Source organism: Anser cygnoides, chromosome 1 (assembly GCF_040182565.1).
Source record: "Anser cygnoides isolate HZ-2024a breed goose chromosome 1, Taihu_goose_T2T_genome, whole genome shotgun sequence".
Taxonomy (NCBI): domain Eukaryota; kingdom Metazoa; phylum Chordata; class Aves; order Anseriformes; family Anatidae; genus Anser; species Anser cygnoides.
The window spans coordinates 165,777,222-165,801,770 of NC_089873.1; the positions used below are offsets into that span (position 1 = coordinate 165,777,222).

At 42.2% G+C, this 24,549-nt stretch overlaps 1 protein-coding gene across 2 annotated transcripts in view; it reads right to left on the reverse strand.

Annotated features, from left to right (window-relative positions):
- The window catches only part of NDFIP2 (Nedd4 family interacting protein 2), a 141,506-nt gene that overhangs the window by 63,083 nt on the left and 53,874 nt on the right, over positions 1–24,549 (reverse strand). Inside the window, exon 9 of one of the 2 annotated variants that reach the window (XM_066987140.1) lies at positions 4,221–20,145. The exons of the other annotated variant lie outside the window; for it this stretch is intronic. The gene's annotated coding sequence lies outside the window, so the exon portion shown is untranslated. Of the gene's footprint in view, positions 1–4,220; positions 20,146–24,549 lie in introns of those variants that run through there. 2 annotated transcript variants of the gene reach the window in all.

The window sequence follows — 24,549 nt, forward strand, 5'->3', positions numbered from 1 at the left end:
AAAAAAAAAAAAAAGGGGGGTGGGGGTTGTGAAATCTCAGTTGATGCTACAGAAAAACACCGCAAATGGCTGTTTTCTAAGAAGAGACATCTATTAATAGCACAGGCATAAATAACTCTTTCCATTTTGTCTGAAGGATTATTGTGGCTTTTCACCTCAGTTTTTTCAACGGAAGTGAAGAAGACAGTGTAATACCAAGCAAATAAACCAGCCTAATATAAAGTTCTCACTGGCGATAAGAAAGCACACGAGGTTATTTATTGCTATATTTTTATATTTTCTTTCAGTTCTCCTTTGATCTGTGTTAACATAGGCATTAAACTGACAGCTTAAGGTCAAAATATGTACTGCGATATTGAAAGCCAGCCATGTATAAGGGAGTATCAAATCATTCATTTAGAGTGAGTTACAAGGCTTGGTTAATATAGTTCTCCAGGGTCTAGCTCCATCCACACAGACAAAATATTTACTGGCTTTTTCAGGAAAAAAAAAAAAAAAGAGTTAATAGAAAATCTGTGCGTGCTTCTCTCCTTTTTTTTTTTTCTTTCTTTTTTTTTTTTTTAAGGTACAAACATCTGCACCAGACACTGGGTTTGATTCTCCATCCAGTTACGGTGGTGTGACAAGAGCTGCTTCACAGACAGCAGTGGAATTTCAGCCTTAAATGAAAAAAGAATAAGGCTCATTGTGCTTTTAATTTTGTTTCATGTAGGCAAGAGGGAAGAAAATTGATTTTGGTCTCAGCCTTTTTTTTTTTCTCATACATGTCACTGATGCATTTCCAACCCTTGGAGAATTGGTGAATGTGGGAATACAGGCTCTAATACAAAACACTTGGCCTGTTTTCAGTTCCTAACACATACTCCAGAGTTCATGTTATGGTTATCAGAAAGAATCTATGAAAAATGAAGCTGTGCACAACTGCACACCATCAGCATGGCTTAACCTTGTCAAGCGGGGATGAAACAGGAAGTGCTTTGTGACACTGACTGGCAGAAATACAAACTGATGAAGAAAACACACTGCAGGAAAGAGGATCTGAGACAGTGAGTTAACGCTGAGGACGTTAACTAGAGCTACACTCTGCTACGGCCAGGATCAGAGCAGCCTGACATACTTGTTAAATGTTTCATCAAAAGGATTAGTTCCAGCAGCTTTTTTTAACCTTTCCTACAACGCAATTTACCCGAAGGTGGCCGGGGGCAGCAGGGCTGCCCTGTGAGATAACATTTTTAATTGTACAAATGCCATTCTTGATGTCATAATCCCAAGGTTAATGCAGCTGCAGGTCCTGAACAGATGTGCTGTAGGCTGCTAATAATGCAGAGAGGTGGCCACGCAGGCCCCAAACAGTTAAAATATCCACATTTCAGTGGCAATTTAAGCAATCATGGGTGTTTTCCTACATGTCACCCATGTATTTTTGCAGGCTATTAAACATTCTCAGCCCCTCCATAAAACAAACAGATCATTCATACTATGTATGACCGAGGATCAGCAGCCAAATATAGCCACTGCCTAGTGGGACAGCTCAGGGACAGGGCAAGACATCCTGTGATTTAAGGAGAGGACAAGCAGAAAGGGAAGAGATCCAAAAACTTATGGATACCAGCATGCTAAATCTTACGCCTTGCAGTACTTTGTCAGTACTGATTAATAAGAAATATGTTTTGAAAAGAGAACCTCAACATGTTCTATTAAATATAAATACACCTGCTGGATTTTAAGAGAGATCATATTTTCCACATGCAGAGAATTTGTCGATGGGTTTGCACATGACGCACTCTCTCTTCACTTAGAACAAACATTTCTTAGAAGAGATGTTCACACCACACAGTTCAAAGAGCACAATTTTCTTCACTTTTAAATCGAGCTAATGGTTTGCTCTACATGCTAAGCTGACGCCTCTACTGCTGGTTCCTAAGCAGGGAGGCATGTCTCATTGATGTGACTCGAGAAGATGAGAGCTGCAGTTCAGTTAAGCAAATAAATGGAATCTGGGCAAGTTTTACACAGGGACAGCTTGGACATTTCTTCACCATGCTTCCAAGATCCATAGAGAGGGATAGCATATTTCAGAGACATTCACATGGGGGTGGGAATGGGCAAAAAGCAGCAGGCTAGGGCACTGGGAACGGGAGAGCAGTTTAAGAAGGGGCAATTCCTATTGTGGGGTCAGAATTTGGGTTTGGAGTGGCCAGAAGGTGTATCAAATTGGGCTACTCTCTTATGGGCTTCAGAAAGTTTGGGAAAGATCAACAATTGGTCGTATTCCTCTTTCTTATGTGGTTGCAGCATCGGCTACAGGAAGGAGTTGCTGCTCCCAGGTGCAGCAGTCATGATCCAGCATCTTCTGCCCTCAGACCGTGGTTATCAGAGGTAATTCCATACATCACAGGACTAAAAGGTATCTCACCGTGGATCCACAGCTCTCCACTGTCGGCCACAATCTTGTACCACACATCTGGGGAGGAGTTAAGCAGTCTGGCAGTGACACTTTGATTGTCCAGGACATGACTTAAATTCTGGACTTCTAGGTTATTAAATCCTCTCTCAAACCCCTTTCAGTCGAACCTTATGATCTTAGGCCATGCCCAAACTTCAGTAATATGGCTGGTGTAGTATTAATGCAGTTTATCCCTGCACACATCTCTTTATTCCAGTATGACTACACAGACTTTAGGGCTTCTGCTAGTATGAAATTGCCCACATAAATCCTATCCTGAACTGCTCTTCATTGCTGCATACCTTGCAGCAAATGGCAAGGATATTTGCAGAAGTGTGAAGGAGGGTTACTTTTCCTATATACAGGTTAAACTAGAATAAGGAGGGGAAGGGTCTTACATAGAAAGAAGTACTTAGTGTGGCAGAGCCAAGTTATACAAAGCTGTCAGGACTGAGAGGGGAAGGGGTTATTTAAAACAGGAATTGGGGAAAAGCTAACAGGTGCTGGAAGCACTCAAGTCAGATAAAGACATCTGCTGGAGATGTCAAAAGCACAAAGGTAACTTTGTATATGGTAGTAAAGGGTCGGATAAAAATGACAACTGAACAGGAAATGGGAAAGATTGGGACTGTAGAAGTACATCCCAGTCCAGAAACAGGGTGTCAGATGTCAAAGTAAAACACAGACAGAGAAACTGTGAATACAGATTCTTGTAAGGAGGGGAAGGGGAAGGGGAAGGGGAAGGGGAAGGGGAAGGGGAAGGGGAAGGGGAAGGGGAAGGGGAAGGGGAAGGGGAAGGGGAAGGGGAAGGGGAAGGGGAAGGGGAAGGGGAAGGGGAAGGGGAAGGGGAAGGGGAAGGGGAAGGGGAAGGGGAAGGGGAAGGGGAAGGGGAAGGGGAAGGGGAAGGGGAAGGGGAGGGGGAGGGGGAGGGGAGGGAGGGGAGGGGGAGGGGAGGGGGAGGGGGGAGGGGGAGGGAGGGAGGGGAGGGGAGGCGGCAAGGCAAGAGGAAAGGAAAGGAAAGGAAAGGAAAGGAAAGGAAAGGAAAGGAAAGGAAAGGAAAGGAAAGGAAAGGAAAGGAAAGGAAAGGAAAGGAAAGGAAAGGAAAGGAAAGGAAAGGAAAGGAAAGGAAAGGAAAGGAAAGGAAAGGAAAGGAAAGGAAAGGAAAGGAAAGGAAAGGAAAGGAAAGGAAAGGAAAGGAAAGGAAAGGAAAGGAAAGGAAAGGAAAGGAAAGGAAAGGAAAGGAAAGGAAAGGAAAGGAAAGGAAAGGAAAGGAAAGGAAAGGAAAGGAAAGGAAAGGAAAGGAAAGGAAAGGAAAGGAAAGGAAAGGAAAGGAAAGGAAAGGAAAGGAAAGGAAAGGAAAGGAAAGGAAAGGAAAGGAAAGGAAAGGAAAGGAAAGGAAAGGAAAGGAAAGGAAAGGAAAGGAAAGGAAAGGAAAGGAAAGGAAAGGAAAGGAAAGGAAAGGAAAGGAAAGGAAAGGAAAGGAAAGGAAAGGAAAGGAAAGGAAAGGAAAGGAAAGGAAAGGAAAGGAAAGGAAAGGAAAGGAAAGGAAAGGAAAGGAAAGGAAAGATAGAAAGAAAGGGACAGAGAAACAGAGGAAGTGAGAGAGAGAGAAAAGGAAGGAAGGAAGGAAGGAAGGAAGGAAGGAAGGAAGGAAGGAAGGAAGGAAGGAAGGAAGGAAGGAAGGAAGGAAGGAAGGAAGGAAGGAAGGAAGGAAGGAAGGAAGGAAGGAAGGAAGGAAGGAAGGAAGGAAGGAAGGAAGGAAGGAAGGAAGGAAGGAAGGAAGGAAGGAAGGAAGGAAGGAAGGAAGGAAGGAAGGAAGGAAGGAAGGAAGGAAGGAAGGAAGGAAGGAAGGAAGGAAGGAAGGAAGGAAGAAAGAAAAGTGTACTAGAGAGGTTGGCACAGAAGGATGATGGTTACATAAAATCATTTCTGAAATGTGATGGAGTGGTAAATATTAAAGCAAAAATGTCCTGCCATTAGGCGTCGTAAGTCAATGAGATGTCTTTTAAGAGACACTCCAGCTTCTATAGACACTATAGGCTTGATTCAAAACTGTTAGTTGACCTATGGTCTGCATTGCACAGGAGATGTAGGATGTTCATAACAATCCTCTGACTGAAATATAGAAATAAGTCAGTATAAAATATAACAGATGGACAGATCAGCTTGCACAGATGAAGCAGTTTATATCAACAGTTCTGTGAGATTTTAAATCATTGAAAGCTGATCTTTTTCCTTCACCAAATGTGTCTACATTTAGTCAGCTTATGGTAAAGCATATTGCAACATATGTGTTCATTCATTTAAAGGAGTGAAAAAAGAGTTAAAAAAATAAACTGCCAGAGCTTTTATGCAATATACTTTTGTTTAATACAAAGAACACAGAACCTTTTCAGTTAATTGTAGGTTTGATCATCAATATCCTGTCTTTTGCAAGTAAATACTCCCACGCAAGAAGTTCAAATAAGGTATTTCTGAGTAGAGAAGCTTTCAACTACTTTCAGTTTATTTATCAAGATTGTTCCACATGTTGGTGTTCATCTTTCTCATAACAGGACTTAAAAACGATCATCATGATGAACTTTAATAAAAGGCAATAAACAGAGCTAACAATGTAAATTGAAAGTAAACACAGAGGACCAGTAGCATCATATAACATGATCAGATTTATGAAATGGCTCTCTCTGCAAAAACACTCCATTAGATTTTCGTACCCAAAACACCTATACCTAGGACACGTGAATTCAAACTGTCTCCAAATTAATTGTTTTTATGAAAGGCAAGCATTGCTTTGCTTCTGGCTTCTCTGTAAAGAAATGTTTGTAAGATAAGTGTGACGTCTCGTTTGTGGTAATAGCACAAGATAAAGTCCCCACATCGAGCAGTACAACCCCCAGGCACCTCAGCTTAAAGGCAGGGGTACCTTCTCTCTGCAGGTAATCTCTCTCTTTCCTACAAAGGATTTCAGGTGCACCTAGGATCCTAATGCCTCTGAGGTTCTGAGTCTCAGGGGCTAAAAGCACAGTCTAGAAAATGTATGGGGTCTATATCTCTAATATAGTTAAAAGTGACCCTGCAGCATATGTAGAAATGTTCATAACTTGGGCAGTAAACCACAATTAAGTCAGTTGCTTCCACAAGGCCATCATGGGCCCATCTATTATTTAGTTATTTAGGAACTGGAAGTCCTCTAGCCCCTACACCCTGCAATTCATGGCAGACTGCACAAGTGAAATCTGATAAACACTCAGAGGGTGATCCTGGTTGCCATACAGAGCAGCTATTAGGACATGTCCTTCCAGAATTGCTTTATTGTTATTTTATGTCTCTAGGGCCAAATTTGGATTTTCAAAATCTCTGATTAGATGCCATGTCAGCTTGGAGGCACCTAACTCATGATTTCAAAAGTAAACTTCCTTTGATACCAAAATACATTTCTCCTGGGCACTCCCAAAACAACCTAAGATGTGATGGTGTCAAGCAAGCTGACACACAATTCACATCTACAGACAGAAAATAGAGAAACTGCTCACAGTTCTGCCTGCAAATTCCAGTCTGGGCGTTGTTTTTGTGCCATCTTTCTACTTTTCTCAGAACAAAGTAGACACCTATATCTGAACAGCAGGAACCTGCATCCGTCCATGTGTGGAATTCTCTCTTGGACTTCAGTTATTAAACCAGCCTTTTCTCTCAAATGACAGAAGAAAGCAGAAAGGCAGGCTTCATATTTCTCACATTGCCAGGGAATACTTTAATTGCTCTCCAGAGATATGGCTCCCATCTTCTGCTGACCTTTGTGAGAAAAAATATATTAAGGTAACCAGCTCCGTTTGTTTCGTAGTTATGACCCCAGTTAGCAGTAGGCATTTCTTTGCAACCTCAAAGTAGGTATTGCACTTTCAGAAGTATTGCCTAAACCACACTATCTCATAAGTATTTCCTAACAGCCAGCTAAGTTTTTCCACTCTGTACTGACTTCTGTGGATTTGCTTTCTGGCACTTTCGCTCCTAGTGGTTTGATTTCACCAGTGGCAAAGAGTTAGATGCCTCTAATCTGATGTCAGCAGTCTGAAAGATGAATGTGCAAGCTAAGCTAGTCCTTTAGGCTCCCTCTACAGTAAGTGAAGAGGAACTGGTGTTTCCAGACAGTGCCACATCCCTTACCACAACAGCCCCATCTAAGATACTGGGTTTAATCCACTTCTAGGAGGAGCTTCTAAAAGAAACAAGCTACAATGAAATTGTGAAATATGGTACCAGTTAGAAGAGTTTCCCATTTTCTACTCAACAATATTGGGAGGTCTTTGAAGGCTTTATCTAAATCCTCAACACCAAGGGAGTGTAAATCAGTCTGTCAGTTCCTGTGACTGTAAAAGCTGAAAACGTTATCTTCCAAGTCAAGGCTACATAAGGCTTTCCAGTCCCAAACAAAGAATATTGGAAACGGCAAGAGCATGTGCAATGCAGAGAGCCAAGTACTGACAATGTTTGAACTCAAGCTGAAAATACAGCCACTGTCCAGATCCCAAAGAAAGCAGACAACAACTGCAGATGGTTTTAGGGGACACAGTGGCAGGGATACATGAACACATGTGCAGCAAGACACAACATTACATAATTGCTGTGTTACCACACTCATGTGCACAGAAAGACACAACATTATAAAATCTCTGCATTATCACACTGCCTGCTACCTCTGTTCAGTGCATTTCCAGCAATTTCTTACAAATACTTATTTGTTTTATATTCATTCTGGAAGATGTTTTACCAAGTTGGCAAATTGACGTCAGTCAGGGCTTGGCTGCTTGGTTTCCAGGTTTGTGTCACGTATCTCATTAATTCAAATGGCTTTTCAGCAGTCCTTGATGAGCAATGCGGTGCTCATTCAGAATTCTGTTATAACCCCTGTACTCACACATTCTTAGCACTACATAAAGTTTTCCCACAAATCCAAACTCATCGGTTCAGCCGTTCTCAAATGCCTTACAAGTCAGCCTCCTCCTTTGGATTCCTGCTCCCCGCAGAAGCACTAGAAAGGAGACTTCTGTGCCCAGAGGAAGCATTGGAAACTTGTGTGTTGGGAAGCCCTTACTGTAACTTTGGAGAAAGATCCATCTCTCTTCAGCTGGTCTTGTTTCTTTATCCAAACTACACCAAAGTTTGTCTAACCTCTTACTGAAAAAACTCCAGTGGTAGATTTCCATGACCTCCTCATTCAGTTTAGCATTTAGTCATCAGAACAACATTTTTTTTTATTGCCAAAACCTCCTTCAATACAGTTTAATGAAATTACTTCTTGTTCCTATGATCCTGAAAAGCAGAAGATTCCTCTGCTATTGGAAGAAATCAATTAAACTCCATGATCATTCATCCCCCACTTCTGCTGCATCTTCTTCACTAAGTCATGCTGTGCATCAGCAAGTAGATTTGGTAAGTACGTGCTGTCACATGAGTTGCAGGTAGAAGCTCCATCCATCTCTTAAGGAAGTCCTCTGGGTAGCTTTGTGCTGTGGGATCTACTGAGGAATTGTTGCAAGCATCTCTGTATTAACCTGATCATTGTCTGGGTACCTTGGCTTCCAGCTGGGAAGTGCTTGTGTTTGGTGGGATTCACTTTGTCTAAATGTAAATATATAAAATGCAGTCAGCTAGTCTAAGCTGGGTTACCCGTGAAGGGAGGGAGAGAAGGATCCCTGCAGTGATTTGCTCCACCTGCTTTAGACTATCCATCTTGAGTGGGATGAACCTGTCACCCTCAACCACGGAGTGACCTTAAGGTTGAGTTTAAGATGGAGCTAGAGAAATTTTAACCCCTGCAACCAACTCTGGGATCACAATTTTTAAAATTAATTTAATGTTTAAATTTAATTTTTAAATTTAACCATTTTTCAATTTGTGTCCCATGAGTTGTTCTAGGACAGCAGCAATACAGTCCCATCCTATGTACAGTGCATTAGGACCCTATCTTGTCAAGCAATACGCTTGCACAGCTTTGCAAGCACTACCCATGTGCTGTAGCACTGGTGGGAATTCACATGACCTGCATGGAAACTAGGAATTTGTCACATAGAGTTACATGAAAAAATGTAGACAAAAACTTGGGCTTCAAAAGCCAGAAAACAAACCTATTAATTGGGCCTAAAAGGCAGACCATAAGGTTAGAAAACATTTGGACATACTGTTGCACATCCTGCTTCTTTTCAAAAGACAAAAAAAAAAAAAAAAAAAAAAAAAAAGCAGCAGATCTCTCAGATCTCCCTCAAAGTCCAGGAGGATGGTGGTGGGCAGGATGCTTTCCCCACTGACGTTTAGATACATTTGCTAGCACTGCACCCTGCCATTTAATTTACTGTGTAATTGTGCCTTAAAGTGACAATCTAACCCTGAATAAAGATTAGGGGATATGGTTTTGTAGAAGCACCAAGAGCTTCTTTTCATTGTGTTTTATTTTTTTTTTCCTTCTCTTTTTTTCTTCTTAGTATTGAATGCAGAGAGGAAAAGACAGGCAGATGCATGTCATAAATAAACCCAAAGCGAACAAAGAACAGATCTCCCGAGGAACTTGCTGTCTCAGTACTTGGAGCACAAAGAAATGAAGTCAGCATGGCCCTTCATAGAGGAAGTCCTTCACTTCCTCAGAAAGTTCGAACATGCCGAGAAAGCAAAACAATTTCACAAGGCCAAAGTATATGGGCTTCTAATCCCATGAAAGTAGTATATGCTCAGTTGCAAATCCAGAGTCAACAGAGCTTTCCTTTAGCACAGGCACAGCACAGCTACACCGTGGGTCTAGTACCGATACGGTTGTTATCACTTAAGATTTCTTTTAGACAGTGTCAGGTTTTTCTGTGCAGGGTTAAAGCAGAGATTAGGAAAAAAAAAAAAATCTATCATTTTTTTTCTCCCTTCGCTAATTTAACGGATTATAACATGGATGGATCTTAGTGTGAGTCACACCTGGGGGACAAAAACAACACATGCACAAGGAAAACTCACTGAAAAAACAATTTTCTTTGAAACTTCATGATCCAAAAAACAACCAAACAAACAAAAACCAAAAAGAAACCAAAACAACCAACCAACCAAACAAACAAACAAGAAGCAACAACCAGCAGACAGCAGGTTAAAATATGCAGAATTCACCACACATTGCAGCGAAAGGTGGGTAGGACCTGCTTTATTTACTCTGCACCATCATTTTACTTCCCTTTCAGCAAATCTCCCGGAGCCAGCCGGGTGCAGCGCTGGGGATGTGAAGCAGGGACAGACATCCCTTGCTCCAGGGGCATCTGCAGCCAGGCACAGGGGCTGCAGGGCGGCTGCAGGGGGGTGACGAGGAGAAGGCAGCTGGAGCTGGAGGCAGCCTGAGGGAGGGATGGCTCCGAGCTCTGTAGCTCTGTCCCTCTGCCCACAGACACTCAGTGATAAGCCCTGATGGAGCTGTGATGGTCTGGGCACATAAGCAAGAAGAATCTGGAAGGAGACGTCGTGGTTTTTGTTAGACCTGACTAATAACTCCGGGAAAAAAAAAAAAAAAAAAAAGAGAGAGAGAGAGAGACTCACAACCTAAAGACGAGACAGTATGTCTGAAAGCTGTCTCTATTTTTTTTTTTTTTTTTTCAATGTGCCTAATGAAAGACACTGCCTTTCCCCATGAATCTTGCTTCATATATAATTCCGGATCAGCATTTTTAGCCATTACTTTTCTCATCCAGGCTTTCAGAACACTGATGTGAAAATAAAAATTAATGGGCCACCGACCATAAACCAGAGGGAGATGTACATAAACAAACAGACCGGAAAAGCTGCTCTAACCCTAGGAATCGCATGGTCTTTGCCAGTTGCAGTTTTTGGCATGTACCTGTTTTGACAGCTCTAAGCACTGGCGTGTGCTCAGAAGGAGACAAGGTGGGGCGGTGGTGGCTGGAGCTCCCAGCTTACCCACAGCAGTGTCATGGCAATTGCAACACTCGGACGTGAATGGAGCTGGATCCCTCTTCCAACTCATATGGAAGGTGGCCAGTGAGGGCAGGGTACGTGTGGCCGCTGGATGTAGATATCTGTTCCACAGCAGAGCTGTGACTCCTCAAGTCGTGAGACCAGCCCTGGAGCTAAAGGCAATCTGTCCTCGCTCCATACACAGGGGCTCTGTTTTTGTCTTTATTGGCTCATGTTTAGCTTCCTCTTTACCTCCCACCTGTGGTCTTTTTATTCTCTTGCTTTCTCGCCTCTGTTTCTGTGCTTCTCTGCACCTCCCTTCCCCACTGCATGCTCAGCATCCCCTGCCCTGCTCCTCTCTCCTCCTCCTATTTCCTTCTGTGAAGCAAGCTGCTTGGCCCATCCAGCTCTCCTTCCCAACCAGCATGGCAGCAAAGCTGTCCCCAAGGCACTGTCATCAGACTTCTCCTCAGCAGGAGATGGCTCCTCTAAGCCCCAGCTCCTGATCGCCCTCAGCCTGCCTGTGCATCACCAGAAGCACCAGAAAAGGCACGCCTGTCAGCTAAAGACATATTAGCCCATGGGCACACACTACCAGCAGCCCACTTTTTCCTACACTGCCCAAATTTCCACCGTCCTTCCAGTACCTAAAGGGGGTCTACAGGAAAACTGAGGAGGAATGCTTTGTCAGGGAGTGTAGTGATAGGACAAATAGTAGTGGTTTTAAACTGAAAGAGGGTAGGTTTCGATTAGATATCAGGAAGAAATTCTTTACTCAGAAGGTGGTGAGGCACTGGAACAGGTTGTGCAGAGAAGCTGTGGATGCCCCATCCCTGGAAGTGTTCAAGGCCAGGCTGGATGGGGCTTTGGGCAACCTGGTCTGGTGGGAAGTGTCCCTGCCCGTGGCAGGGGGTTGGAACTAGGTGAGCTTTAAGGTCCCTTCCAACCCAAGCCATTCTGTGATTCCACGAATTTTCTGACAAAGGGCCCCTGGCATCCCTGTGAGTGGGCAGCAGCATTTTGCAGCAGGGGGCAGGGGAGCTGGGTGACTGCAGAGAGCAACTCACACCTCCTAGTACAGGAGCATCATGCAAGACAGGAGCATGCCTGGGTTTTGTAGTGTGCCTGAAGAGAAATGCAGAACCCATAGCTTTTGGAAAAATCACATCTATAACTATGTGACCCCTTTTTTTTCCCCCCTTATTTTCCTGTATCAGCTTTCTCTCCTGTGCATGATACATACATATGTCTTCTTATATATCTTCCCAGCTGCAGTGACAGTGTTTGCCTTACAACCTCCACAGAGATGAACTATGAGTCCTAGCTGATCTTAAAGCATGTTTTTATTTCCTTCAGTAGAAGAAGCGAACAGAATTAGAACAGAATTAAAATCTTCTATTTTTTTTCCTGCAATTAGCTTCCAAAGGGTTAACTTAGGATGATGTTTTTCAAAAATAAAATAAAAGCTTACAGCTCCTGAGATAGTATCAGCCCATTAAACATAGGTAAGAATATGAGAGGGAAAGAGAAGGGAACAGATATTATATATGTAAGGAAAATTAAAACTCAGGATGTTGGGCGTGGGGGGAATGTGCTTTGAAGTACAAAAGATCCATTGTTAATGTAGGACAAAACCTCCCCAGTATGGGACAGAGATAAAAAGGAGGGAGTTTCTAACAGATCAAGGTCAACCAAGATATATGAATAACATAAATGCTATTAATCTCGTACAGCATGAATCAGAGAATTGCAGCAGGGTATAGCTGTGTGGCGGAGTTCATGGCATGAGTGTTTTATGCCACTTTGTATTAGATAATGAGCGTATTCATCACAGACTCCTACACATCATCCAAACTGGCAGAGAAGGAGCTTTAAGGAGCTTGAGAGAACAAATCAAAGAGCTGGCTCTGAAGCTCATAAAGGTAATAGGGATGTTCAAATACTGCCCCAAGTTTAGATATTTGCAGGCATCCATACAATCTGACTCTGCAGGAAATAGCGTGAGAAAGAAGCTTTTAGTTGGACAGCTTGCTGCTTATTATTTATGATGTTGCCTCTGTCATAACAGCCGATTTTACCAATTAGAAAAGATGTAGAGCAATACAGGAAAAGATTACACCAGAAAAAAAAAAAGAAAAAGAAAAAAAAAGTCTCTTTCTTGCCTTTTTTGTTGTTGTGTTTTTTTTTTTTTTAATTCTCATGACTGCAACTTCAGAGGCACAAAGAGAATCGATTTTCATCTTGGAGGGCTTAATCTAAACATTGTTGGGAAGCAAGAAGCTGAGCCATACTGGAGTCAAAAAGTACATAACCAGATGTAATTCTGATTTCACATGTTGCATTTCCACACATTTTAGTCTCCTTAAATTCCAGAGACACATGTGTTCCACAGGAGAAGCTTAAGGGATAATTTATCTTGAGGAGGAAGGAAATGAAAATGTATACGTGTGTATATAATTCTGACAACAATCTGCAAACAGATTGTTTGGAGTGGTTTGCACTTCCATTTATTTATTCCAAACAAACATTTTAACTCAATGACATGGATCTATGTAGCATGGTTTTCCTGATTTTTATGCTTTTCAGATTTTTGAAAGAAAGCTGAAATACAGTTGGGACCAAATTAAAATTCCAGAACCAACTAATTCCTTCTCCCTGAGGTTAGCAGGGTTTTCTCAGCATGAACCTAGACTTGCATTCAATTCTACATTTCGGTGCCATGTAATCAATGGAAAAGGGCAAGCCCCATAATGGGGCCAGCTCTCCACAATGAGCATATCTAAACATTTAAAAAAAAAAAAAAAAAAAAAAAAAAAGAGAGAAAGAAAAAAAAAAGATTTTGAAAGAGGGGCTGGTTGTTGGTAGTGCAGTTGCATCTAGAGGCTATGCAAAATTCAGAGCTGTTCTGCAGCGCTCTCTCTCTATATGCATATATATATGTATGTGTATGTGTACTGTACATAGACACATATGCAAGGTATGCTGTTAACTGTTTGTCTACCTGACCTTTAGGCAACATATTGTTTCAGCTTAGTGAAGGGGAGCTGGAGTCAGGGAATGTGGAAGGGAACAGCTGAAGGTAAGGCACCCCTCAGCAAACTGCTGAGGACTGTTCAAACATAACGCTATCAGCGTGAAAGATACTGTCACTCCTCCAGCCAACTTACAAAGTGGGCTGTTATAACAATATACAATACAGAGTATATATAACAATATAACAATACAGGAAGAGCAATGGGAGACCAAAGGAAAAGCAGCAGATTTCTTTAAAAAACTCCCAGAACAATCTGCAATTTGTGTAGGGAAAATCAGACAAAAGCACAGAGCAAGACTCAGAACACCAAATTCTCCTTGTGGTTACTTACATCCAAGTACCCAAAGGACCCTGAAAGCCTCCCAGCGGTGCCTAAGCCTGAAGATCCTGCAGTCCATCAGCATCTCCCTGGTGAGCTCAGGCATCTCCAGTGCACAGCCTTGGGCAGGGTGATCTCCAGGAAAAGGCACCAGCAGAGCAACAAGGCTCAACCAATCTGCCACAAGAAGATGCTCTGCAAGTCCCAGCTTCACATCCTGCAGACCTTATCCACAGTGGAATATGACAGGCCTGAGAAAGCTAAATGCTCTTCCTCTTAAAATAGGTGTTGCTGCATCCAATGTCCTGTCTGGGAATTGCTCTGGCACACACAGTCCCTCACGCCCTTTGGTGGACAGTATCTCTTAGAGAAGGTGTTTCAGGTTCCTCTCACCTAAGAGGTCTACATAAAGATCCCATGTTGCCAGCACTCTCTACCTCGCTTGTTAGGGACAGGCCACCATGTAGCCAAGGGTAGAAATCAGAGGAGAAGGTGGAGTCAGGGGAAGAAGAAGCCTGACCCTGAGTTCTGACAGTCAGGGCATTAAACTGAGAGGGGAAATAAGAAATATCAGACACGGCTTCTACAAGTTTCTAGCCAATGTTTTCCCAGACTCCTTCTGCTTCATGAAAATTGCTGGCTACACCAAACAAGTGCAGTGGTGAGGGAAACCAAGGCAGCCTCTGTTTCTGTAGGTGCGGAGGAACAACTGTGAGAGAAGGAACAAGAATCGGTGCTTTCCCACGAAAATGTGGGCTTAGAGCATCTTCTTCCTAGCTAGAGAGAATTAAAATGTGAACTTGTCATTAGTGACAGATCCCATCCTTCCAGAAACCCTACAACAGTAGGATGATGTTCCCAGGTAGGATGCAATTTTTTCATTTGGGTCCCTAAGATAACAAATGAGGCTCTTTAGGCTCAACACTTCCATCCCTGCCATACAAACACTCAGCCAGGACATAAGAACAACCCCCCAAAAATGGCAATACTCATTCTTATATAGTTATGGAGCTGTGAATGAAACATTTGTTTTCATTTCAATATAATTGCTATGTTTGATTCCTTTGGATGTGTGAGATGGAAAAAAAGTCTTTCAGAGGCTTTTACCTCGTGGTTAAATATAGTGGTGAAGCAGTTAACATAGTTATATATCACCGTGTTGGCATGGGTTTATCTTTTATTGGCATCATTTTATCCCTGGAGACAATAGGAGATTGTTCTTGCTGTGTATAAAAAGATCTTGTTCTGGCAAGTAGGGTTTTCCCAGTCAACAGGTTTAAAACCCTTGGTAAGGGAGACGTGTGCCTTGCTGGAACCAGCCTGTGAAGCATCTCCTCACTGCAGCCATCGCCTCGCCATTAACATTTCCATGGGCTGCAGAGCACGCAGCCAGTGCACGGTTGAACCCAGTGAAGGAGAAAAGGCAAGGCTCACAAGTCCCTACAGTACTATTATTATGAAGATGGCAAAAAAAAAAAAAAAAAAAAAAAAAAAGTTGATTCATCTTCTCTAGGTGTCACCTGTACTGTCACAGGTAGACACTGTGTGGGGAGATGAAAACCCTTGTGCTTGTAAACCATTTTGTTCGCTAAAAATGTGAAATCCATAAAAATACAATGGCTCTGATTCCCTGCATCAGGTGCTTCTGTGCACTCTAATATGTATAGGATTTTCTCTTTTAATTTTATCTTCCTGATTGTATAAATAGTGCACAACACATAATTGCAGCAGTCAGAGGCAGTAGGAATAAGAAGATATTTACATCAGAGATGTACATACAAGATTGTGTGTGCATGGTAAATTTTTATCTCTGACTTTAAATAAATATTATGCTTCATCCACACCCAAAGTCTTGAAAGAAAACTGTTTTAGTGTAAACAATTAGCTTCCTGGCCAATTGTTAAATTATTTGATGACTTGTTGCTGAGAAATTCAGATTCTGTACTCCTGAATACACTTTACAAATTTTGATTAGACAGATAATCCACCCTAGATTTGTCCAGACATTGTAGTTTATTTGTAGTCATTTCACGGCATTTGGCTGGCCTAATATTTCAGTTGTTCTCATTTGCAGAGGCTGTAAAGTGCTTTGGTTGCTACCAGACTTTCAGCGATTAGAAATACAGGCATGAACAAACGATGGCAGCCTTCGCTCTGTGTTTTATGAATACCCATGTTTCACCCTTCTGCAAAATATGCTCTCCAATCTCAGGTTACACTGAAAAATAAAGTCTAGCAGTTGGAGCTGCAGTGTTAGCTTTCAAAATGTTTACTGAGCGTAAGGCAGTGCAACCCATCAAATCACCAGGCTTCCGAGCGCTATGAACTGCCCAGAAGGTTGTAGCTGAACTGAGATCCTATAGCCATGACTATTTTCCAGATGCAGTGAAATTCATCATCTTGTGGCAGATGGAAAATGAAACGTCGAGAAACTCTCTCTTTGCCCTGCAGGGATCAACCTGCAGCTGCATTTCCCTCTCTGTCTTTTCTCTGCAAGGCCCAGGTAGTTATAGATGTGTGAACAAATTCATTTTTGTTGTTTGTTTTACTTAAGCCTTAGAATTAAACCACTGAAAAATTCAAAAGGCATTTTTTTTTCCAAAGCAAAATGTGGCTTGAAGAGAGGGGTTCTCATTGACATTCAAATAAAACAAAACAATCTGTTCCAGGTCAAGCAGAATCTCTTTCCTAATGGTTCAGACGGCTGTGCTTAGACACTGTTTGCAAAATGAAGGCAGCAGCGCTCTTATTCAGCAGCCCACGTGCAGGATTTGGGAGATTCCGGTTCAACCTCTCGCTTTCCCCACTGGGGATTTGAAAGCCGCAGCAGCCCTCTCTGGGAAGAGGATCCTGCTCGCCATGAGAAAGCAGCCATGCTCTGCCAAGCTCTCCTCCTGGAGCTGTTCCACCCCTTTGTATAGGGTAATTACTTAAATATACATTGAACAAAGAGAGAGGGAAATGACTTTAAGGCCTATCAGTTGGGGCACTCTACTGGGAGGTATAGCAAACCAGTGAATAATTCATTCACGATATTATTTCAGTAAGCCAGTCGTTTTTATTGAAGAAGGAAAACGTCATCACCAGGGATTGCGAAAATAGCCCCCAGTCAGCCTGCTACTTCGGGCACCCCTTTGGGAGGTAAGTGTCATGGTTTAAATTGCCTGACGGTGAAACGAGGATTGAAGCCTCCTCAGACAGGTGCTCTAGTGACAAAATTGCTGGACAATGGGAATTGGGTTTGTGTGCCTCTGTGTGTTTTTTTGTTTTCTTTTTTCATTTGCTTGTGTTTCAGAGCCTTTTTAAATTCACATCATTAAACAAAATTGCAACTAAAGCTTTTAAGGAACTCAAGTCAGCCCACGTATTTAACAAATTAATTATACATAGGGCTGAAGTACAGAGTTATTGAGCTAATTGCTTTCAAAAGAACCCTCCCTGCCTCATTCCCGGGCCTTTGGATGCCGGTGGCAGGTTACCTCCGGGTCCTGCCGACGTCTGGTCTCTCCCCAAACCCAGGCACGGCTCCTTTGCTTCTTGGCACCACAGTCCGGGAACGGCCGGAGGTGCCGGCTGGCCAAATAGACTTCCTGAGAGCAATTTAGATGCTGCAAAAATCAATAATAAACTCCCACATTTCCTGATACATATGAGAGGAATAAAACTGAGATGCTCGACCGTGCCACATTAAAGGACCCAAAAGTGTCGCAGAGGGACAACTAGAAAATGAAGTCTAACAAACCATCAGCAAGAGTAATGACTGTGTCTGTCAAGGAACTTTATACCCATATTTTCATTTGTAAGCCACAGTAAAGCAAAGAGAGGGTAGCTGGTTACGAAAACCACATTATTGTGACAAAAATCATGTTGCTGGAGGATTTAGACATTCCTGATACAGAAAGAGGTCACCCGGTGCCCTGAGGAGAACTCATCCCACCTCGTCTGCCTCCTGATCATGGAAAAGCCTCCCTCTGACTTCCAGAGCCTGAAAACATTGCCATCTGTTCTCACTTGAGGGAAATACTTGTTTTATCTTTTCCATTTGTTTTAAGCTGTTTTTAAACAGGAGAGGCTCAAAATACAGGCTGTGCAACAGCATATGATACAGTTAATTTCTCTCGTCATCTAATGTTAACAACATATGGAGAATGGCCTGAATTGCCAAGGACATAAATCTATCTCTGCCTGCTGGTTTGTTCACTGAATCTCCATTTTTTACGACTACACATTCCTACACAGAACTTCACCAAAACACCTGGTGGGGACGTTCCAGAGGAATGAATCTCACTGTGCAGAAGGGACTCCTCTTCCCCCTCCCCCCAGAAAACATCTCCCATCAATCTCCTTTCCCCCAAATCCAGATTCCCATTTCCATTGATAAATCCCAGTTCATTAATAAGCTTGATTCCTTTTTACAATTTTATACAAATGTCTACAACTCACTGGGTTTTTCCTTAAAATTGTTTGATTTGTCAATGACTTCAGGGCTCTTGACAGTAAGGGACATTCATATCAGCTAGAGCCAAACCAACTGTGGGCAGGTATTGTGCAAGCTTCCTCACCATTTTGCCAGCTGACCTCATTCTTGACCTGCAAATTCTCTGCTATTCCCTTCCCATGCCAAACTATGCAGTGGTTTTGAGATGCACACAAACAAACTCTCAAGCTCTTTCCAACATGCTGAATTAACCAATATTTGAACTCAAGTTTCAGGCTGAAGACATTTACACAAACCTTGAACTGCATTGTAATCAAAATTTGGCATTTCAAGGCCACTTGTTCAAATGGACGTTAGTCTTGTACCCTTTGTAATTGCTGTAGAAAAATAGCTGGCCTAATATAGGGAAGCAAATTATAACAGCAATTTTTGCAGAGTTGCAAATGGGCCTACAGGGCAGCTCAGTGGAAAACCACTGAAACACAGAGTGATGCTGAGGACTTGAAATGGACATTTTTATTTCACTTTCTGTGCGCAGCTTCAAGACAAATGTGGATGTTTTTGCCCTTTTCCCTGCGTACAGCATTGAACTATGTGTTTTTAGGTACCTTAGACATGAAAGATGGACTCTGCTTGCAATCAGCATGTGCATCTGGTCTCTTACAAAGCCTATACGTAACTAAAATGGAACAAAGTCCAAGATGTGAAACCCACATGTCTCAGGTGAAACCAGATGGTAATGGATGCTTGCTTATTCTCTTATGTATCCTGTCTCCTTACAACATACATAATGTATACATTCCGGTATGAATATCTTTTAAGTCTGTCAGAGACGGAGAATGAAGCTGTCACCAGTAAACTCTATGAGCTCCTTTCTGTTAAAGGAAAAGTTACCTAATGGAAGTTTACTGGTGATGTTTTCTTTAAAAAGCCTTAGCTAACTGTCTCAGGGACAAATTCTGACCACAGTTCTCCATAAGCGTTAACTCAGGAATATTTTCATAAAAAAACATCTGATTGCACAGACTTGAGCAATATTTCTGTTTTCCAGCATTTATGGGCTATCATATGATGAACTGGATTATTCATTAGAAACTTCTCGTACCATGCCATCTTACACAGTGTGAAGTCACCTGGGTTTCAGACAATGTATAACGTTGCAACTTCACTTTACCTTTTTCCAACCGCTTTTTGTTAATTATTGTGATCATTTCAGGTTTGGGGATATTTTTCCCCCAGTTCAAATTCTTAGTCCCCTTTCAGGGAACACATTAAGATTAAAGAATATCAACATGCAATAAATATAATTTCAAGAAATTGTCTTTCCTTTGTATGGAGAAATTAATCCAATGTTTCCTATGCTTGGAGAAAAAAAAAAAACAACAAAAAAAAAAAAACTCAGACTGTCATGTGAGGAGAAGGAAGCAGAAATGAACATTATACCCCATCCAGACAGACATCAGGATCTTTCCTTTTAAAGCACGACATGCTAGATCCAACCCCATTTCTTTTTTGGTGCTAGGACTCATTACACCTTTCAAAAGCAGTGAAAGAAAGCACACTGTATGCCACAAATGCTGTTTTATCGCTATGTCAACAATAGCACAGGCCTCAGCATTTAGCAGGAGCTATTTACTTTAGGGCTGAAAAGTCTCTCATCGGCTGGGGCAGACGGTACACAACACCAGTTTCAACACAAGGTGCCTATTTTTTTCTGATGTTGATACAGCAAGGTGCAGAAATGCTGTGTCCAGCTGTTGTCAGCGCTGTATTTCGCTGCTGTCGAGTTCAGTTCAAGCTATTTCTGCCTTGGTCACGTTCCAGCTCGAGGGGACACGGAGGAAAGGGGGGGGGTTGCAGCGCAGAAAGCATCAGGAGCTCCATATCAACGCTGTTTGCCAATCCGGAAAGGAGTTTTGCAAATAGGTCACTCATTAAAAGTTTATAGAGCTGAATTCAGGAAGCCTCCTCTAAGTAGAACAACGGTAATGAAAAAAAAAAAAAAGAGGTTTTATTGAGCCTTCTGGGTGGGCACAAGCATCAGGCAGAATCCAAAGCCTACATAAAGCATTACCCTTCAGATACTTATCTAGCCCCTCTGTAAGCGGCCAGTTATTATTTAGCCCTGTGTAAACAGCTCTGAAATCATTTTTGTACACCTTTACAGAAGCCTGAAGGAGGAAAAGTTGACTACAATATTAAACGAGTCACATTTGCTGTGTTTTCTTTTTAACCAAAAAGACTAATTGAGATGGAAAAAAAAATCCAGCTGAAAACCTATCGTACAAGAGAGGCCTCTCTTCTTAACTCCTCCTCTTCAAAAGCGAGGGGACCACTTACAAACGTAAAGTGAAGATTATGTGCTAATGTTGGCAGGATTCGAGACCTTACAGCTTGTGAAACTATCTGAACTTGGTCTCTTTGGCTGGGCAGGGCAAGTGTATTCTGTAACACACCTTCCTTTCATAATTGTTCAGATCCAGGGATATTTTCAGAGCTTACTGCAACTCCCTTCCTTTGTACGGAAACTGGCGTGCCAGAAGATGGGACGCAAAGCCGAGTCAGGAGCTGGGAGGCACTCCTACATCTTACAGGATGGAAATTAAACATTAACATGCATCTCCTGCTACCTGCCTGGAACTGATACAGCATTTTAACTTGTCGAGTACCAGGGAGGGCAGGTTTGAGCTTCAGAGTTGTGGTAGGCTCTCCTGTTCCCCAGCAGCCGAAATTAAACACTCCTCAAGTCCTTCAGCTTACAGCACTGCATTTTGAACAATTTCTTATAAGAGACTGAAACATTCAGACCTTTAAATTCTGCTTAGTTTGGAGCAACTGAAGCAGTTTTCTGGAGCTTAGAGAATCTACACAATTTCTTCAAGGGTATAAATGCTTGTTCCAAATTTCTTTGATTGAGCTTGTAGCTAAGTAACTTTGCATCACAATGGAAATAGGTTTTAAGGTTATGTCCACATTGCTAAATGAAAGAGTTGGGGATTGAATGCAAGCACTGGAGCCCTGATCTTCTGCACTGCTGAGCTGTTAGGTCATTCTCTGGCGCTATTTTGGATGCTGTAGCTAGGCTCTCTCCCCACGACCAAACTTGGATGAAGTTCTGGTGAGAAACTGTACTCCAGAAGATGCTCTCAAAAGGCAGCATGGCTAAGACTGCACCAGGTCTGAGTCCTCCAAACACTGTCTCAGCAGCCTTTGAACCCTTGAACTCTTCAAAATATTGCAGACCATCTGCTCCACACTAAGAAAGCGCCAGCCTGAAAAGCTGCAGTGTAGGTCGCATTTCAGACACTTTGACTTAAAACACGAATGGAAAAATAACACTTCTGACTTAGGGCTCAACGACAGCCAAGGCCAAACGCTGTGGACATCTGTAGTGTGGATGCAGCCAGCCCTCTCCAGGTCTGCTGGGTAGCAGTAGTGCAGATGTAAGCCACCCTCCACCACTGGCCATGTACCAAGGATCCCCTTCTGCCGGTGACACTGTTAGCAATATACTAAAAGCTGCAGAAACTCTCTGAAAATTGGTTCAATTTATAGTTCAGGTAGCTCATATCTTGAAAGTGTTTTCTAGCAGCAGAACAGCATTTGTGGAGCAGGGTTTGTTATTCTACTAATTAAGACTCAGGACTGATGGATCTCTTTTGTGGGAGGAGGACCCAAGAGTGAAATGAGGCCATAGGTCTAAGAGTACTTGGGTGAACTCATGAAATCTCAAGGCCTATCTAAAGTAGTGATTAATCCAGAAATAACAGCTACAAATGCCATTCATAAACTAGGTAAACATGCTGGGAATATAACAAATTTTGACTGGAGGCTTGCTGCTTGGCACTCTTAACACACCTCACCAGCTTTACCACAAAAACATACAGACCCCACAAGCCATACCAAAAAGGAGCACAACCATGGAAAGCTGTTTCTTTCGTTTCTCTGGTCTTTGTAAAGAACTTAGTCACTCTAATCACAGCAATATACCAAAATACTGGCGAAAGGAGTCCCACATCTCAATGCCATGTTTTGTGAAAAAAAATCAACATCTGCGTACTTGCTTCATTATGTTCCCTCAGTTCTTGGATCAGAAAAGAGCAAACAGCTGATCCTTATTTACTTGTGAAATAGTCAGTAGGAAAACAGGATTTCACAACGCCCAAACCATTTAATTTGAAACACCACAGACTGAAGCCTACTGCCAAATACAAGGCAGGATCCTGGGGGAACCCAAGGAACTGGCAGCTCTGGAAGTTATAGTATCCTCAGCCACAGGACAGATGTGCCCAAAGGGCAGGAACACTGGAAGCTGGGGTAAATTGCTCAACAGAATGCCAAAGAAAGAAAAAGCCAGTTTCCTATAAATGAGAAACTCTTCAACAAGCTTCAATGTGACCAAAAGCTATTGTTTTCTTAAGAATCTGCAGGGCACATTCTTTAAAAGGTACTGAAAGGTGCAGTTTGCAGTCCAAATACTTTTCAACACTGATTCAGTGGACTCCATTTTTGACAGGAATCTTTGGGTATGGAAAAAACATCATTTGCAGATGAGTCTCTTGATCTGACTGCAGAGTAATCCTTCATGACTAGCTTAGACTAGATGACTAAACTTTTAGGTAAATGAAATTAGATTATGTAAGTCCCACTCCAAATGATTTAGATACTTAAACCTGGAGTTAGTCTAAAACAGTAATCACAGGAGAATACCTAAGTGCCACGTACGGAGCAAGAAGCCTCCTAAAAGCGACAATTTTAGGAACTATTAAGAGAATTTACAGCATCCAGAGCTCTGAGCAGTAAGATCCTTGAGGAAGCTGACAGTGAAAAAAGTAGAAGGCCTGCCATGCCTTTTTCAGTGTTGGAAATGTCAGCAATTCATTGGAGACTGAATATTCTTTCTCCCTCTTTACACTTGACAGTTGAGCAGTTTGCACGGCTACTCAGTAACTAAGACATCCTTCCTCGTGCCCCAAAGCCTGGGATTCACGTGCCAGGAGAGAGATCAGAGCTGTGGGGTACTGCGGAAGAAGCCACTGACCGTATCTCTCATGGAAACTAGGTCAATAGCGATCATGACTGAGGATAACGAACCACTGGAACAAACTGTCCAGAGTGTGTGTGAAATCGCTGACCCAGCTGACAAAGTCCTAATGTGGTCTGAACTCAGCACTGGCCCTGCTTCGGACAGGAGCTTGCACTAGGTTACCTTCCGTGCTCCCCTCCAACCTGAATGACTGACTGCCGCAAGTGTGGAGACTGCTGGTCCAAAGGAAAGGAGGTAAGAGGATAACTAACTCTTTAATCTAGCTGTAGCACTCAGTCAGGAGCTGGGATACTCAGGGGACGATGTTTTCCTTCACACTAAACATAGAAATGATCTTGAGAGTAGGAACTCAGCTTCTACCTGTTGTATACCTGAACTATACACCAAAACACAGGTTCCTAAAGGAACTTAAATACTATATACCTCAGCTTGATATTCATTTCTCACTACCATGAAAAAAAAAAAAAGAAAAAAAAGATCTATTTAATATGGATACTAAAGATGTGCTAAAGAGCATGATGCTGATGCTCTGTGGTCAAAAAAGGGTAAGTTTGAGCCTGACCAAATTTGTTTTACCTGAGTTACAGCCATGACACAAGCTGGCTCCGCACTGAAATCTCTGCACAGTGTTTCCCACTAGTCCAAATACACAGACAAATTAGAGACTAAGATAGCTCTGAATGCAGCTAGCCTGGGTTCAGAGGACTTACCTCCTCAGGATCTGTGACATACAATGGCAGCAATGCCATTTCCAAACTCAAACCTAAATCAGGACTCACAAGCAGTATCATTGCTGTGACTAAACTGATGAATGCAGAGCTGGCAGCCAAACAAAACCACTGCAGGTGTCAGCCCATGGCATTAATTGATTTATAATGCAGATAAACTACCTCTGGATAATTGAGAGTTAACTGTATGGCATTTTTCATTTGAAGGGCAAAACAATTCTGTACTAATTAGGAGCACAAATACTAATGGATTGCATATTATGCGTTTCACAAGCCCCAAATCTGGATTAAATCATACACACTGGCTGTTTAATCACTTTTATAACACAGATGCTGTATAATTAGATGTTTTAAAAAGATGCGGTGCAGGATTGTGCTCAGCACTGCACAATAGTTAACACAGGACTCATAGGAAAAAAAAAACAACACTGATTCTACAAGGAAATCAAGAAGCAAAAATCACCATTATCTCTACAATTTACACTTGAGGGCAGAGATGTAGAAGTGGTAAATGGCCTGCTGAAAATTCCAAAACAAACCAAAAGCAAGACTCATTAGATTTTTATTATTATTTTTTAAACACACACCATTTTTTCTCT